Source organism: Rhinoderma darwinii, chromosome 4 (genome assembly GCF_050947455.1).
Source record: "Rhinoderma darwinii isolate aRhiDar2 chromosome 4, aRhiDar2.hap1, whole genome shotgun sequence".
Taxonomy (NCBI): Eukaryota; Metazoa; Chordata; class Amphibia; order Anura; family Rhinodermatidae; genus Rhinoderma; species Rhinoderma darwinii.
In genome coordinates, this window is record NC_134690.1 from 23,124,424 (window position 1) to 23,143,892 (window position 19,469).

The 19,469-nt window shown below is 43.3% G+C and overlaps 1 non-coding gene across 1 annotated transcript; it reads left to right on the plus strand.

Annotated features, from left to right (window-relative positions):
* The first annotated feature begins 16,844 nt into the window (after positions 1-16,844).
* On the plus strand, positions 16,845-17,000 carry LOC142761458 (5.8S ribosomal RNA). Its single transcript, XR_012883653.1, has one exon. It is a non-coding gene; the product is annotated as a 5.8S ribosomal RNA (ribosomal RNA).
* The last annotated feature ends 2,469 nt before the right edge of the window (positions 17,001-19,469 follow it).

Sequence of the window (19,469 nt, forward strand, 5' to 3'; positions counted from 1 at the left end):
CTGTGGGACACATTGATTCGTTGGGAGTAGACTGTGCCTCCGGCTTCTCCTGCTCTTGGACATCGCTGTCCTCCTCCTGTGCTTCTCCAGATTGTCAATTGTTCTTCGATATTGTGAAGGAAAACAGAAATTTTTACTACGGTTTTTATGACCACAACCGTGTATAACTGGTTTGGATGGTCATTTTCCGAAACTTGGAGGGAAGTTGTTATAAAAAAAAGGGTAAGCAGCTCTCGTACAAGAGCAGCTGTCACAAAAAAACGAAATATGCATACAATTTGAAATAACAATTAATAATATGCCTACGTTATGTAGAATATTTTAGTATGACATGAATATATTAACTTGAAATTAAGCATAAACAAATTTACTTACGGACGAAGTTCCATTACTTGTTTCAGGAACATAAGCTGTTTAGTATAAATGTAAGGGTTTTTTTGGCTGCCCGCCTGACCACTTTTGGATTTCTTCAGCTGCTCACGTCTGAATTGGTCCCGACAAGAATTCCAGCGAGTTTTCACCTCCTGGACGTTGAAATTAAAAAAAAACATTTTTTTTAATATTGCACTAGAAATAATACAGAATACAACTGTGCAAGGTCTACGCTACCCTCTGACACACTTGAAACTGCGCAAAGTCTATACCGGTCAGAATTTTGGGATTGCAAAGCACATGTTATGAGACAGCAGGTCAATGCGAAAATAACATTACTGTGGGGGTGTAAAGTTTAACCTACTGAGAATTACATACAATGGAACAAAAGAAAAGCATGCTCAGAAAACAAGCAGTGCAATGTGTGCATTTACTTACTTATGTTGTGACGCTGGGCACTAGTTCCCTTCTGCCCTCTGAGTGTCAAAAGCTCCTTGGCAAGCTCCTCCCACGCGGCGTCCTTTTTATAACGGTCGTGGTAGCATTCTGTGCGCGTATCCCACAGTTCTGGGTGATCCTGCACCAATGCTATCATTCTTTCCACATCCATCTTCAGAACTGACTGGCTACTGTAGACTGTGAGTCTGTGAACTTTGGCCCACCCAGCCGTTGCTATGGCAACGGATCAGTCAAAAACGGACGGCACACGGAAGCCTTCCGTGTGCCATCCGTTTTTTTAACGGACCCATTGACTTCTATGAGCCACACGGTCACTGAATCACTGAGCAAAGTAGGACATGCTCTACTTTGCACGGAACGGAACAACGGATCCGTTTAAATAACGGAAGTGTGCATGGGGCCATTGCAATGAATGGGTTCAGGGTGCTATCAGTGACAAAAACGGATAGCACCCTGAAGGAAAAAACTGAAGTGTGCATGAGGCCTAAGGAGTTTAATCTTTTCAGTTGTTCGCTGCCTATTTAGGACAGTGAAGAGTTGAGAGCCCAGCGCCGAATCCCTGCTCGCTCAGCGGGCGCTGGAAGGGTGGCGTACGGGAGTCCAAACCCTCCCCAGCGTCGCTGAACCATCGCTATGCCCCGGTGTTACAGCCCCTTGTTTGCAAAAGCTGTGGGAGACGACTGCCTCTGCGCCCTCCTCCCGAACCTCTCCACCCCCCAGTTCCCATTTCTCTGTCTGTCCCACCGTTCACGGCGGGGAAGGAAGCTGGGTCCCTTGGGGAAGCGGGGTCCGGGGGATTAGAGGACGGGGCCCCCTGCTCCAAGGTGCAGATGTCCGACCACCGCCCTCTCGCGCCGCGGGCCCACTCTTGTCCCTTCGCAGGGACGAAGGGGTTAGGCAGGGCTCCGTGCCGATATCGGTACGTGAGTCGAAGGGCCGACCAAGAAATTCTGTGGCGCAATAAAGGTAAGGGCAGGGACGCCCCAGCTGAGGTGGGATCCGGCCGCCCGTTCCACGGTCACAGGAAGCGCACCACCGGCCTGTCTCGCCCGCCCCGACAGGGAGGTGGAGCATGAGCGCGAGCAATTGGTGAACTATGGTGAACTACCCCTTTACAGGGCGAAACCAGAGTAATCTGTCGTTTTTTCTTTTCTAAACTGGCGCAGTGGCTACTGATTGGACTGGGAATCCTCGCCGTTTGTATCGTTCTCGGCATACGTTTACTCAGAGACATGTGTAACAAATATGGCGACAAAATCCCTATTGATAAAATTGTGGACGTTTATTCCAAGCCGAAATAGGGAAAATAACATCTTCTACCGGCTATAAAGACATCATGGAGACGCCTGACCAGACAGGAATGAATTCTCTTCATATGACATCATGAGCTTCATGTTATAAATAAATGTTAATGTTATAAAGCTGCAGCTTCTAATGGGATTTATTATAAGTGTTTATTAATAATGACGTCTTGTACCCATGTGAAATAGATGGATCTGCATTGTACTATACGTGGAGATGATAATGTGGGAGGTTTTTAGGAGATCATACTTTCCGAAATTGAAGTCCCACTGTAGGTCCTTGCAGTAAATGTAATGTTTAACCCCTTAACTTGGCAAAAAATATTGAGTAGCGTTTCTCTGGTAAAACCTTCTGTGTTACAGAACAAAATGGATTAAAGCTGATTTTCTGCAAAAAAAATGACATTTGTAAATTTCACCTTTAATTTGCTTTAATTCTTGTGAAACACCTAAGGGTTAAGAAACTGTCTAAATGCTGTTTTGAATACTTTGAGTGGTTCAGTTTTTAAAATGCGGTATTTTATAGGGGGTTTATAGTATATAAGGCCCTCAAAACCAGTTCAGGACGGAACCGGTCCCTAAAATATAGCTTTTAAAATTTTCTTGGAAACATGAGAAATTGCTGCTAAAGTTCTAAGCCTTGTAACGTCCTAGAAAAATAAAAGGACATTCAAAAAGCAATGCAAATATAAAGTAGACATATGGGAATTGTGCAATAGTAGATATTTTGTGTGGTATTACTATCTGTCTTACAAGCACATACATTTACATTTTTAAAAAATGCTAATATTTTAAATTTTTCTCAAATGTTCTGTGTTTTTCATAAATAAGAACTGAATGTGTCGACCAAATTCTACTACTAACTTAAAGTCGAATGTGTCCCGAGAAAATAATCTCAGAATTGCTTGAAAAAATAAAAGAATTTCAAAGTTATTACCACTTCAAGTGATACATGTCAGACTTGAAAAAAATGGTCTGGTTTTTAAGGCCAAAACAGGCTTAGTCACTAAGGGGTTAAATCCTAGTTTAGGACGCTAGTAAATATGATTTTAAAGGGAACCTGTCATTGACATTTGCTGCCCTCAATGGGAACAGCATAATGTGGTTTCAGATACGCATATGAGTGCGGCAGGTGGATAGACCTTAAAGCCGGCCTATTTAGCTAAGCTAGACTCAAGTATCTAATCCCCAAAATTAAGGAGAGCCAATGAATATGCCTTCCTGACAGATTTCTACAAAACCGTTTAACCCCTTCATATTGAGGGTTTTTTTGCAGGCAGGTTGACGGAGATTTTGACCTGCCTGTAAATTCTTGCCGCAATTTTGTGGCGTCGATCATAGCGTTTTTCGCCCTCGGTCACTAAGAGCTGCGAGAAAAAAACGCTACGAAAAAAAGGCTTTCTCTTCTTCCCATTGCTTTCAATGGGAAGTCAGAGGCGGAACTGCGGCAAGAAAGAGCATGTCGCTTATTTTTACCGCTAGCGGCTAAAAACTGCCACAGATAAAAAAAAAACTCCGTCTACCAATGAAATCAATGGGAGGCGGTTTCGGACGATTTTTGGCGCTGATTCCGTCTTGGTTTCCGTGTGAACTGGGTCTTAAAATCCAAGCCAATTTAATATTTCTAATTTTCGTTTTACACTTCCCGCCTTCTATGAGCTATAACTTTTTTTATTTCTTGGTTGATTGAGCGGTGTGAGGGCTTATTATTTGCGGCAAGAGCTGTGGTTTTTATTGGTATTATTTTTTTATATTTATGACTTTTTGTTAACTGTCTATTTTTTTCACCGCTAAGTTGACCAAAAAACAGCGATTCATACTAATGTATTGCGGTGTATAGTCTTTTTTACAGGCTTCTGTTAAGCCCTGATACAGGCTTGGCTTAACAGAGGCAGAGTAAGGGCAGACCTGGGGGCCGTTATTAGGCCCCTTGCCTGCCATGACAACTATCAACAACCCATAATAGCGTCGTGGGGAGTCCGATGATCTGTCGGAAGGGGCTGCGCCCCTCTTTATAACACCTCAGATGCTGCCGTCGTGAGTAACCGCAGCTTTTGAGTTAAACGACCAGAAACAGTGCGATCGTTGTTCCAGGCCGTTAGTGCCGGGTGTCCTCAGTAATAACAGCTGACACCTGTAGTCTATGGAGAAGGTTCAGCCCGTGAGCCCGCTATAATACTTCTCCTCCTGCACCATGTTGTGCACTTACGTCATGGTGTGTGAAGGGGTTAAAAATGGAGCGCTTTCCCATTACATTCCATATTTAATTTTCTAACCCGAACTGGAAAAATCTAAGTTTTTGGTTACATGGGGCTAGGTGCAGAGGTTTTTTTTAAGAACACAATTTTTTCATCCATTAACCCCTTCCCGCAAAATGACGTGCATGGTACGTTGGCATCACAAGTGACATAGCGCAATTCGATGTACCAGTCACGTCAAGTGATACAGTGACTCCCATGGATTTCAAAGGGAGGTCAGAGGCGCAAAAATACGCCTCCGCCACCCGTTGAAATCAATAGGTAGTTTTGGACGACTTTTGGTGCTGATTCCGAAGCAGTTTCAGAGTCAAAATCAGCATAACAAAACTCTGTGTGAATTGGGCCTTACATAAAAAGGTTCCAATATTTTGAAAATCTCCCTCCCCTAAGCACACAGATATATATATATATATTGCTGTATCTGTGAAACCTAAAAAAAAAATTCTTACAAGATGTCATTTTAGATCAACTATTTTCATTTCCACAAGGAATAAAGAAAAAAACAACAACACCCCAACATTTGTAAAGCAATGTCTCCCGAGTATGGTAATACCCCATATGTGGTTATAAACTGCTGTTTAGACATAAGGGAGCGTTCAGCAGAAAAAGAGTGCTATTTAACATTTGGAGAGTAGATTTTGCAGTAATGTTATGTGGACACCATGTCACATTCGCAAAACCCTGATGTACCAAAAAAAAAAAGTGACCCCATTTTAGAAACTACACCCTAAAGGCTTTTTATCAAGGGGTGTAGGAAACATTTAGACCCCACAAGTGTTTTTCAGAAATGAATATGCAGTGGATGATGCAAAGTGAAAATTGCAATTTTTCCACAGATCTGTAATTTCACTGCTCAATATGTTGTGCCCAGCTTGTGCCAGTGTCGGTGACATTGTGCACCGGGAATCGGGAGGTCAGATGTCACTCCACTCTTGCCGGCCAGCGGTCCATGTTTTTTGTGTTTAAACTGGATCTTAACCTTACCAAGGGGGAAATTTAGCTTTAAAACAACTTAGGTAAGTGAATAATATAGTGGTATGGAGTTCAGACAAAGGGGGTTCTGTTGCAGTCCTTCATTCAGGTGTCTATGAAAGGGAAATTATGGTTATGTTAAATGATTCAACTACCTATCGAAAATTAGCATCAGATCCCACTGATATTTTTAAAAAACAATTATTCAGCAAGAGGGACAATCTTTAGGTCTAGACTGAGAAAGAAGTTACCCATATAAATAGGGATCAATTTATAATTCCTATTATCCACGCATTACCTAAAACCCATAAAAACCTGGGCCCCCCTCTAAAATCGATAGTGTCCGGTATAGGATCTATTAGTGGACGATTGGGTGAATGGTTAGATGATAAATTACAACCATTAATGAAACGGTCATCCAGCTTTATCAAAGGTAGCAAAGAAATATTGAAAACGATGGATACATTACAATGGAGGGAGGATTTTTCTTGGGTAACATGTGAAATCACTGCTTTATATTCTTCGATACCACATGGAAAAGTTATCATAGCCTTAAAAGATCAATGACAAAGTACAAGTTATAAGAATGCATGAAAAGAATATATTTTTGAAGTCACAGATCATGCGCTCAAACATAATTATTGTTCTTTTAATGATAGTTTTTCCTACAATGCCTTGGCTAAATGTTTACCTTCTTTGGCGAACATCTATGTCACATGGTAGGAATAGAAATATATGTATACAGCACAGAATCCATATATTACTAATACATATTGGTACGGAAACCATATAGATGATATTCTACTAGTCTGGTCTGGTGTTGTAACACTTATATCAGATTTCGTAGAATACATTAATAAATACATGGACAATCTGGCTTTCACTTTTATTGTTGATTCCAAAACAATTCCTTTCTCGGATCTCCTTCTTTTGGGAGATCCTTTGCGGTCTTGTGTCTATAGCAATTTATATATAAACCTGTTTCAGGTAATTCTGTTCTTCATGCCCATAGTGCCCACCCTAAACATGTTATCAGAAATTTACCAATATGGGAATATGTTCGTGCAAAAAGGACTTGCACAGAACATCAAGATTATCTGGAGGAATGTCGTGTTATAGACACCAGACTGCGGGCGAGAGGTTATACCACACCTATCCTAAATATAACTGGAAGAAAAGCGGATGCAAAGACTAGATATCAATACTTACATTCACAACAAACACTGTAATCCAGAAGGATCATATAACAAGAAAGGTTTTTTTCTACCCCATTTAGTATTAACTACACTCAAGTAGTGGAAAATGTAAAAAAAAATATCTTCCCGTACTAGATAGAGATCCAACATTGAGAAGAATTATGAGCACGGGATGTAATTTCATGATCAGAAATTCACTAACAATTTCATCTCACCAAGTGATTTTTCTAAACCCAGAACTGATCATAGTTCTATGTGGTTAAATATGAAAGGATCATCATATAAATGTGGCTGCATGAGATGTGGCCTGTGTGCTTTTATGCATAATATGACTGACATTGGCTCTTTTTCTACCAAACAACAATTCCCAATTCATTCATTCATTACTTGTAATACCTCTCATATAGTCTACGTAATACATTGTAGGGAATGTAGCCTGCAATACATAGGCTGTACTATTAGACCTCTAAAAAAAGAGAACACAAAGCAGATATACGGAATCCTAATAAATGCAATATATCTGGTGCAGCAAAACATTTTCTAGAAGTCCATCATGGAGACACCAGGTCCCTATATGTTTGTGGACTAGGAAAAGTATCTAAACCCAAAGGAGGAGGTGATTGGAGAAAATGACTATTAAATAGAGAGGCTTTGTGGATCTTGAAGCTACATACACGATTCCCTAAGGGGATGAAATATAGAAGTGACCTTATGCATATCTATTGAGGAAGCAACAAATGAGAAAATAGACACATGTATTCCTATTGAGGAAATAATAAATGACAAAATTTATATTTTGTAACTATGGCAACTTTATAAGTGTCTGATAGGGATAACACACTTTCAAATGGGTAGACATGATAGTTTTCTATTTTTCCATACCTAAAGAGTGTTCCCTTGTACTGATGTGTATTTAGCTCCCCCACGTGATATACACCATTTAATAGCGTGTAGTTTGTATTGTCGCTGTTCTTCAGCCCCTTTTGTGAGCTACACAGTATGTTCAATGTATTAGTTCAGTGTATTAGTGTGTGGTGCGCTGTCCTTCAGCACCATGGATCAGTGTTAGTACTTAAAGCTGCACCTGGCTCTTTTGATTTGTCTTGGAATATAACTCTCTAGAGTGTGTCTAATAACAGTATATATAGATAATGTCCAAGATTTTTCCCACATTATATCTGCATAACATAGATAATGTAACAAATCTGTATGATATACATGATGTGAATATATACCATTGCATGTTGTCTTCGGTGCACAATTTGGTTAGGTATACAAAGGGTTATTTCTCTCCAGAGGAAGTTACATGGGATGGAGTGCACCTGGTTAAATTTCGAACCTAAAGCTGTGGGGAGCCAGCTACGATTAAGAACCTTAGCATTTCGAAACGCGTAAGTGTCCTCCCCGGGATTGGTTTTACTATGTTTTAATAATATAAATTTTAAACAATTCTGAGAAGCTGGAAATGCGCAACGGGTGTTTACGTTTTTAATCCTCCAATATTGGTGCCTAGCCCTACAACCTAATAAATTGCTATAGAGTACGTCTCTCATATGACACAAGCCGGCTAGTACTTCCCCACTGCCTCCGATTTCACATGAACTGAGACACTGTGGAGAAGAGGGGCAGTGTTTGGTGTTTTCAGCTAACACACACCAGATCAGATAAGACTCCTGCAGGGTAAAACCTTTCCTACCTACTGCAAGGAGTGATAATTTATACTCTGACAGCTCTGAGCACAGTAAGCTAAGATAGTGAGAGCAGTGCACGGATGAGATCATTTCCCAGTGCATTCTCAGCAAACACATATAAGATCATATTAGAAATTCTGCAGGGTATAGAATGTTATCACTCACTGTCAGGAGTGAGAATTTACACCACATATTAATGCATGTCACCAGTATTGTGAGTCTATTATATAAATTTCTATAAGTGTTAATGTATAATAAGACCATCAAAAACCATTGCAGTATATAGAGCCACTCTACTGTTCTTAGGAACCAGAACTGTGATTCAATGTGAGATCAGCAATACCTCACCAGCTACACTACATGCTATCAGTAACAGCACCACCAGCTCATACTACATATAATTAAGTGTAGATGTAGGTGTAGGTCTCCAGGTACAGGTGCAAATACAAGTAAACGTTGATTATTGCCCACGAGCACTCATATTACTTATACTCAATGTCCCTCAAGAATGCAGAAATAGGGGTTCTCTGCATTCTCTATAATTTCACCAACATTAGACTTTTTAATATTTCACTATTTAGGAGATACAGTGTCCGCATCTTCTCTTACGTGACTACAGTCAAATTCTTGAATACTTGCACCACTGTTGTGGCCGTCTACATATGACAGCCTGAAGGCCCAGGAACTCTGGATCTACAGTGGCTCCTGACAAGAGATATAACCGAAAGACACAGCATGGATCTGGTCAGCCCAAGAAAAGTACAATGCAGCCGTCAGCAAACATCTGATCAAGTGTGAGCTAGATCCTGGGGCGTGTACCCACAAAGCATCCAAAACATATATATATATATATATATATATATATATATATCCTAAAGAAAAAGATGCCAATAGACTAGAAATGTAAGAAAAATGGAAAAATACTTTATTGAAAATGACAAATAGATGTTCGATAATTAAAAAGAATCCACAACCAACAGGTTAAAAAAGACATGCAAGCCATGCAGCTCACAACAATAAACAAGCCATGTAGACAAAAAATAAATAGTAACAAATGACTAGTGGCATAACCTATCACTGTATGCAACTGTAAACTATATCCTGCCCACAATAGTTAAACAAAGTTGAATGAACATATGCCATATAGAATGGTATAAGGATAAATAGCAAAATGCATGTGAAAATAACAGCAGGGAATAGATAATGCTGACAAATGAGTGCACAGCAAGATGTCTGCCCCAACGCGCGTTTCGGCGCAAATGCCTTCGTCTGGGGGTAGCGTTGGACAATGCAAACACCACTTTTAAGGGGGAGCCTGCCAATTATTATGAGGTATCCAAAAAAGGGAGGGATCCCATATGTAAAAAATATATATAATATATATACTTCGCTGCATAATTGCAGGTCGCTGCCTCGAGGTAAACCAAGATGGCAGCGCCGCCGGAAACGCCGGTCATGAGGAGCCGGATACACGTCACCGCGTCAGCTGACACGGTCCCATGAGTCCGAAGTCCGGCACGTCACAAGCGGCGGAGCGGAGGCCGGTCATTCGTCCAACAAACAGGAGAGCGACACAGCGAGAGACCGGTAACCCTGGATACAACAGAAATGTAAATAGACTGGCTCATACGACAATGAGATAGTATATAATAGCTTGGCCATAGTCGTTAAGGAGACTTTAAAAAACACAGTAAAAGACGTAATGATGTAAATGTATATAATGAGGTGTAAGGAAACATGAATGAATGGTGCACAACATATTAGAGTATCAAAAGAAAAAAGAGAATCGTAAACACTGGGTATAAATTGCTAGGCTTACTGTAGCAAGTGGAATACATGTGTGAATGGCAAAATATACATGTGAAAAATAAAGAAGATGATGCATGAAGCAAAATGAATGGTCATGTGATAAAATAAGGAAATACAGATGAGAGGAGTGAAAAATAAGGGAATGAACAAATGATGATGTGATGCAAGAAAAAATGAAAAGTGTGAAAGTGAAAAAGAGCCCTCCATACAGTAAAATACAATATGAGGACATATAAGTGAATGTAATGTGGTGCAAAACAAAATATAATATTGACATGTAAAGGACAAATAAAATGAGATAAAATATTTATTCAAAAATACATATAACCATAAAAGAATATAGTGAAGAATAATAAATCATTAATTAGTATATTAAAGAAAAAAGACCATAATATCCAACATGTAGACAGTCTCAACGGTAGTTGATCAATAAACGCGACGAAAGGCCAAGACGAATAATAATTCACGGAAACACCCCGAGAAAAGTGGAAAAGCAGAAATTCCAGATGTAATGAAAGAACTCATGTTAGAAGTCTAATCTGTAGAAAACAAATATGAGAATATTAAAATCACAAAAACACATAATACTACAATTATAAAAGAATCCAACACCACTAAAAGCTTCTGACAGTCAGAGAAATGATGAAAACCCTGCGGTCTCGTTGAGACCATTAGGGTGTAACGTTTGGAGCCTCCAAATCCATTTGCACTCTTTCTGTAAAAAAAAGTTTTTGGAGGTCACCTCCACGCATATCAAGGTTGATATGGTCAATGCCCCTCACCTTCAACATTTTGGAGTTGCAAGCATGGTAAAATCGGAAATGTCTAGGGATTGTTTTGAGTTGTTCAACATCATCCGCGATTTTCGCATTTTCAATATCCCTGACATGCTCCCTGACTCTCAAACGCAACTCACGGGTGGTCATGCCTATGTATATCTTTGGACATGGGCAGGTGGCATGGTAAATAACCCCTTTAGTGTTGCAGGACATGGGCCAACAAATCTTGAAGTTACTGTTACCACTGGAGTCCACAAAATTGTCCGAGCGCTCAATGTTGGGGCAGCTTATACAATCACTGCATGGTTTGCAGCCCCATTTAGGCCCCTTTGTACCAAAAACCTTGCCAGGTTTGGTTGGTAAAAGATAACTATGTACCATGGCATCGCGTAGATTGCGAGCTCTGCGCGGTGCCATGGCAGGGTAATGTGGAAGCACCTTCTGCAAGATTAGGTCAGTCAACAAAATTGGCCAAAATTTGTTCAGGACATCACGCATTTCTGCCCAACGTGAGTTAAAAGTAGTAACAAATCTCACCTTTGATTGTTTACGTTCTTTTGGAGTGACCTGAAGTAATTGTTGTCGATTCACCTCTGATGCTCGGTGGCGAGCTTTACGTATGCTACGTTGGCTGTAACCCCTCTGAGTGAACCTATCTCCCAATTCGTCAGAACGAAGTTTGAGATCTTCAGTAGAACAAATCTTTTTAACGCGTAAAAATTGGCCCACTGGAATCGCATCGATAGTATGTCGAGAGTGTGAGGAGGTAGCATGCAGTAGCGAGTTAGTGTATGTCTCCTTCCGATGAAGATCTGTCTGTAAAAGACCATTGACATCTTTCTTAATCAAAATATCCAAGAAATCAATACTGAAATGACTCCATTTGTATGTGAGTTTAATATTAAGAGAATTGCAGTTCAAAACATTAATGAAGGAAAGAAGATCATCTGGAGTACCCTGCCAGATCAAATGATGTCGTCGATGAACCGTGCCCAGAACAGGACACGGCTCATCGATGGCTCACGATCTGACAGGAAAAGGTCCCTCTCCCACAGCCCCAACAAAATGGCATAAGAGGGTGCACAAGCTGCCCCCATAGCCATCCCCTGGAGCTGTAGGAAGAAGGAACCATTAAAGGTGAAAAAGTTATGTTTAAGGATGAAATCTAAAAGAGACAAAATGAGCTGAGAAGTCTCCTTTTCAATATTGCTCATCAATAAAAAATTTGCCACTGCATGCAAGCCGTCCCTGTGTTGAATGCTGGTATAGAGGGACTCAACATCACACGTGACCAATAAATGGTCCGTATCCAAATGGATCCCCTCAATCTTCAATAGTAAATCAGCCAAGTCACGCAGGTAAGATGGAAGACACTCCACCAAAGGTTTGAGATGGAAATCAATCCATTTACATGCTTTTTCGGTCAAACCCCCAGTACCCGAAATAATGGGCCTACCTGGCGGATTCTTTGCATCTTTATGGATTTTAGGCAACAGATATATTGTTGGTATGGTAGGTTCTGGCACATAAAGAGAGTCACTCAAAAGTTTCGTAATTGTACCACTCTCCACAGCATCTTGCAAAATCTTGTGGAATTTCAGTCTGAAGGATGACAGTGGGTTAAAAGTAAGCTTTTGATAGTAGACAGCATTCCGTAATTGACGGTTTGCTTCATTAACATATGACTGACGTGGCCACAGTACTACATTGCCCCCCTTGTCAGCTGGTTTCACTATCACATCATCCCATAGTTTCATTCTATCTAGACTTTCCCTCTCTGATCGATTCAGATTATCATTACTGATTTTATGAGATATCGTACTCCATTCATCAGAAACAAGTTTCACGAACAGATCCACTGCTGGACAAATGGAGAGATGGGGAAATTTTGTAGATTTATTCTTTATGCACTCAGGTATCTTACCTTTGGGTGTAGATTCTTCCTGATTGAGTAATTCTTCCAACACACGTAATGTTTCTTTTTCTTGTGGTGTTGTGAAGATGTTGTCTTCCTCCTTAAAGTACCACTTCTTGAAAATCAGGGATCTCCCAAACAGTTGTAAATCCTTTACTGCCAAGAAATGGTCAAAGGAAGAAGCAGAGGAAAAGGTCAAACCCCTTTCCAACAAAGACATGTCACTAGGAGTGGGTGAGTGAGTGTTTAGAAAGATTGATTACCTTCAAATGTTGATGACCTAGATTGAGTTCCAGATTTGGATTTGGGTTCCCTTGTCTAGGGTTATAATCGGTTCCTCTATTGACATTTCATTTTGGATACACTGAGTTATTGTAATTAACTTTACGTTTTTGTCTGGTACTTGTGCGTCCAAAACCCGTACTTCGTGTGGTCATTTCATACTGGTCACTGAGTGATGATGTAGATGAAATGGATCCCTGACAAGAGCTGAGTATTGGAAAATGTTTACTGGGTGCTTTTTCATCCTTCTCTGCATACTCCTTGGAGGTCCCCTGGAGGCGAGACCATTACCAAAGAAGCAGATGAAAGATATAAAGAAACATCTAAAGATTAAAAACATGGGAGACTCCATGAAACGTGACTATGAACGTCTCTATGCATTCAGAGGAACCTTTGACATGATTCCAGCGCCAAAAAAGAGTTTCAGAGTATTTGTGAATTGGACGAATGAATTCAGGGGAGACTTTATGCACCGTTCCTATTTACCTGGAGGAAGAATGATTAAGGGGAGCATGTCTACCCCTGATGCGACGCCAGTACTAAAACTTCAAATTGAAGATGACCACAATCTGCCTGAAAAGCTCTTCAGTGGAGAAAACCTGGTATGGTCTAAAGCTTCAATAGCGAAGACTAAGACAACGCTTATCTAAACTGGCCCAGTGGATACTGATTGGACTGGGAATCCTCGCCACTTGTATTGTTTTCGGCATACCGGCCCGTCTCTCCTGCCCCCTCAGGGTGATGAAGCATGAGCACGTGCAATTGGTGAACTACCCCTTTGCAGGGCGAAGCCAGAGTAATCAGTCGTCCGACTAGGGTCTAGGGGCAAAAGACTAATCAAACAATCTAGTAGCTGGTTCCCTCCGAAGTTTCCCTCACTATAGCTGACGCTCACCACCCCCCCCCGAGCAGTTTTATCCGTAAAGCAAATGAAGATTTAAAGAATAATGGCATGTAGGTTACCACTGCTACAGCGAGTGAAGAGGATAGAGGCCAGCACCGAATCCCTGCTCGCTCGGCGGGCGCGGGAAATGTGGCATACGGGAGACCAGACCCACCTTGGCGTCGCTCAGGTTTCCAAGTCCTTCTCATCAAGGCCCAGCCCGCGGACGGTCTGGGAAGGCCTCGTGGGTGGAAGGTGGCTGGGGCTGTGAAAATCCGCATTGCGGGGGATCTGTCGCTTTGCACCGGCGTTACAGCCCCCCTTTCGCAAGAGCAGTCGTCGTTGCCCAGTGCTGAGGGAGACGACCACCTCTGTGTCCTCCTCCCGAACCGCTCCCCATTCCCCTTCGTCCATACCTGAAATGAAGGGGAGCATGTCTACCCCTGAGGTGCCTCCAGTACCAAAACTTCAAATGGAAGATGCCCACAATCTGCCTGACAAGCTCATCAGTGAAGAAAACATGGACCGGTCTAAAGCTTTAATAGCGAAGACTATAAAACATGGCTTATCTAAACTGGTGCCATGGATACTGATTGGACTAGGAATTCTCAGCATTTGTATTGTTCTCGGCATACTGGCCCATCTCGCCCGCCCCGTCCGGGAGGTGGAGCATGAGCGCACGCAATTGGTGAACTACCCCTTAGCAGGGCGAAGCCAGAGTTTTCGGTCGTCCATCCTGGTTATAGGGGCGAAAGACTAATCGAACGATCTAGTAGCTGGTTCCCCACAAACTTTCCCTCAGGATAGCTGGCTCTTACCCCCCGAGCAGTTTTATTCAGTAAAGCGAATGAAGGCGAGGCCATTACCCCAGAAGTAGAAGAAATATTTAACGAATAATGGCATGTGCGTTACAGCTGTTACAGTGGTAGTGCGAGGAAGCAACCAATCTCGGGGAGAAGCAGACGGGGGTGTCTGGTGAGCTCTCGCTGGCCCTTGAAATTCCTAGAAGAGGGTGTAAATCTGGCGCCGGGCCGTATCCATATCCGTAGCAGGTTTCGAAGGTTAACAGCCTCTGGCATGTTAGAACATTGTAGGTGAGGGAAGTCGGCAAGTCAGATCCGTAACTTCGGGAAAGGGACTGGCTGTAAGGGCTGGGTCGATCATGCGGGGGCGCGAAGCAGGGATAAGAGCGCCACAGCTGGATGAGGCGCTGCTCCCGCTGCTCTCCCCCCTCCCCTCATGCGCTCGCCTTAAGCCCCCCACAAGGGGGGCGCCGGCTATACTCTCGGTGCATTACATACGTAGTTCCGACCATAAACGATGCCGACTAGCGATCCGGCGGCGTTATTCCCATGACCCACGAGCAGCTTCCTTTAAACCAAAGTCTTTGGGTTCCGGGGGGAGTATGGTTGCAAAGCAGCAACTGAAAGGAATTGACAGAAGAGAACTACCAGGAGTTGGGCCTGCGGCTTAATTTGACTCAACACGGGAAACCTCATCCGGCCCGGACGCGGAAAGGATTGATAGGTTGATAGCTCTTTCTCGATTTTGTGGGTCATGGTGCATGCCTGTTCTTAGTTGGTGGAGCGATTAGTCTGCTTAGTTCCGATAACAAACGAGACTCCCCCATGTTAACTAGTTTCGCCAACCCCATGGTCCGCGTCCAACTTCTGAGAGGGACAAGGGGCGTTCAGCCACACGAGATTGAGCAATAATAGGACTGTGATGCCCTTAGATGTCCGGGGCTGCACGCTCGCTACACTGAACAGACCAGCGTGTGTCTACTCTTCGCCGTCAGGTGCGGGTATCACGCTGAACCCCGTTCGTCATAGGGATCGGGGATTGCAATTATTTACCATTAATGAAAAATTCCCAGTAAGTGCAGGTCATAAGCTTGCGTTGATTAAGTTCGGATCAAACTTGCCTATCTAGAGGAAGTAAAAGTTGTAACAAGGTTTCCGTAGGTGAACCCGCTGAAGGAACATTAAGGAGCGAATGAGAAGAACGCGTGCACCGTGGCCGAAAACCGCGTGGCCGCAGCGGAGTCCCCCACCAGGGGGCGCTCCCGCCTAATGCGCACTGGGCGGACCAGCGAGTATGGTGTGGTTCCGGTAGAGTGAAGTGCAAAGTTAGGGTGGTCGGTCAGGGCTCCGGCCTCTCCCACGCTCCTCGCGTCTGGTTCCCCCGTAGCGGCACCAATTAATCTCCGTTTCAGGTCGCCCAGCCTCTCTCTTTGATGGGTTGCGGACAAGGACATCCACACGCGGGCGCTCCTAACGAGTGGAGGACTCGGCAGGTAGCGGGTTGTTGAGAAGTGTTGCTGGGGAGTTTGGCGGTCTGCAGGGGCTGGCCGCCCCACCCTGCCCACCTTCCTCCCGTCGCCGCCACGTCCCCACTGTTGGTCGCCCCGTCGTTGCCGAACCCGGTCTAACTCCCGCGCGCGGGTAAAGGAAATCATCAGTTCCCCAGGCCGACCATGGTACCGCTCACTGAACCCTGCTGTGCCCCACCACCAGATGTAGCCATCTTTATCTTGACTTAAATAAACAATGGCGAGATCCTTTATCTTGACTTTTTCAATGACTTTTCAAAGGCTTTTTTGTTCTATGATGTCACGCTGCAGCAAATTATTAGAATTATGATAAAGAAGGCTACATCCGTAGGTCGAAAAGTCTTGAGTTCTCCCAAAAAGGGGGGACAGGGCCCCGAAGATTCCAGGAAGCGACGCCTCACCGCGCTGGGTTCCCGCTCCGACTCCCTCTCCCTCCGTCCACGGGGTCGAAAGGGAGTCGGATAAGCCCCGCGACGGCAGGCGGGACACCTGAGAAAGCCGAGCTGTACCCAGCCGACCTTGCCAGGTGAGTTCGCCTGAATACCCGAACGGCGGGAGGGTGGCCTCCGTGGGCTTTTTCCCCAGAGTCAAACGCGACTCTAAGCGGTGGATCACTCGGCTCGCTCGTCGATGAAAAACACAGCTAGCTTCGAGAATTATTGTGAATTGCAGGACACATTGATCATCGAAACACTTCGAACGCACCTTGCGGCCCCGGGTTCCTCCCGAGGCTACACCTGTTTGAGGGTCGCTTCTCAGTCGATCTCCATCTGAGCATGGTGCGTGCGCGTCTTGTTGACCAGTAAGACCTAATGGAGGGCTTTTTTACAATACCCATATTCAGAGTGAGCCCCAAAAAAAATTTAATTCCTTCAAATTGGTGGGCGTCCAATCTCTGGCATGGGTGGATGAAGGTTTCTGCCTTATATATTGAGTGGCATATAAATTAGTTTCGTGGACAATCAGATTTAGGATGTCGTCAGTAATAAATAAATGGAAGTAATCCATTTGGACAAAATTTGTATTGTCCACAGTTATGCCAGGAGTGGCAATAAATCTGTGTATTCTAGGCCCAAAAGATGGAGCAGATGCCCATACAAGAGCCTGGACTGGAGGGACCAGGCTGTCCCGTGCTACAGCGCTACTTGGCCCTGCGCTTTCATGTTCTGCAGTTTCAACTGTGTCAGGGACAACGTCCCCTGAAGATCAACCTGAAGTGACGCTGTCATCGTCACTTCCTAAAACAGGTTCCATCTCTGATGTGGTCTCAGACTCAGACCACAGCATGGCGTATGCCTCCTCAGCACTAAAAAACTTCCTCGCCTAATGTCACTAACACTAACTAAACGAACAATTATAATTTTTTTAATAACAGATTATATATATAGATGTATCTAAATGTGTATATATATAATATATATATATATGTATATATATATATGTATATATATATATACACACACACATCGCGTGCACACTATATTTACATAGAACACACTCTCTGAATTGCCGCCGTAATTAGTCTATACGGCGGACTTCAGAGACCCTGACCGCTGGCCGTAAGAACACAGCCGGCGGTCGGGAACCTGTTAAACGTGAAAGCAACCAGGAATCGGGCCATTGAGCCATGGACCAATGACTGCTAAATATTGCACCATAATCAACCGAGCCGGCCGCATCGGTATAGAGTTCTAAATCCGGGCTATCTACAACAACATTGCTCATAAAACAAGATCGGCCGTTGTATGACTACAAAAAGGTCCGCCAAACAAACAAATCATCCTTGATATGTCTTGTCACACGTATAAAATGATGCAGAGCTTTTATCCCTTTCGTGGTTAACAAGACGCGAGAAAGCGCGTCCCATCAGCGTGACCTTGCTCGCAAACACTAGCAAACCTATTAAGGACTGCATCTGAAGCAGTTTCACCTTTTTTGCAATCATAAAATGGTCGAGCAATGATAACATTTTCGCCAATTTGTGCTCCGGTAGGTGAAAAACCATGCCTAAAAATGACATGACCGTGCCAGGGCATTACGTTTTCTTAAATGATAACGGAACACCAAAATGAGACATAAAATATTTCAAACATTTTAACAATCTAGGGTATACTTCGGAATCACGAGGGCCAACATAAAGAAAATCGTCTAAATAATGGGTCATGGATGTGCAACCTGATTTAAGACTCACGACCCATTCTAAAAAACAACTAAACAATTTGAAATATCTGCAAGAGATGGAACAACCCATGGGTAAACATGTATCGACATAAAACTTGCCATTCAGTTGGCATCCTAAAAGGTGGAAACAATCTGTGTGTACCGGGAGGAGCCGAAAAGCAGACTCGATGTCAGACTTTGCCAGCATAGTTCCACATCCTGCATTCTTAATCAGCCAGACGGCCCTATCAAAGGAGACAAAGCGAACCGCAGCTTCCTCCTTTGTAATACTGTCATTTACTGATTCCCCAGGGGGAAACGATAAATGCTGTATTAAACAAAACGTTTCCATCTTCTTCTTTTGTACTACGCCCAAAGGAGAGATATGAAGGTTAGGAAAGGGAGATTCATCATATGGATCCGACATACGGCCCAATTCCACTTCTTTGTCGATTTTTTTCTTGGACGACGTCTTACAGATCTAAAACAGATTTTAAATTGCCAGTAAAAATAACCACTTTTTGTGGTAGATGAGGGATATAAAACCCATATCTGAAACCGCTATCAAGTGCGATGGCTTCCTGCCTCCTGGGATACTGGTCTAACCACTGGCGCATTTCTAGCACGCTCACCGGCGTCCTCGACACTGCCAGGGGCAGGAGGCTTGGAGGCCGCTTTACCTCTTTTAAAACACCAAAGTGTAGTGTGGGTTCCTCCGCAGATCGAGCACTCGTGCTTGAACCGGCAGGAGGCAAGGAAACGACAGTGTCCTTCATTATACATCCAGCAAGCGCCGGGTCTACTTCCAGAGGACGCGGCACCCCCTGTTGCGGGAGGCTGAAAGGACCAGGTTGGTCTTTGCGACATCATCAATCGGATGAATATATCCGTAGCTTTTGATGCCCAACCAACATCGGGATGTAGAACTAATCTCCTAAACTCCTCATCATACCTCCACCAGGCCGTTCCGCCCTGCAGTTTATAAGCAGGAAAAATTGTATCTTGATATACAAATAAATCGGCACTAACTTCCGGATATTTCCTAGCTAAGACACATGCT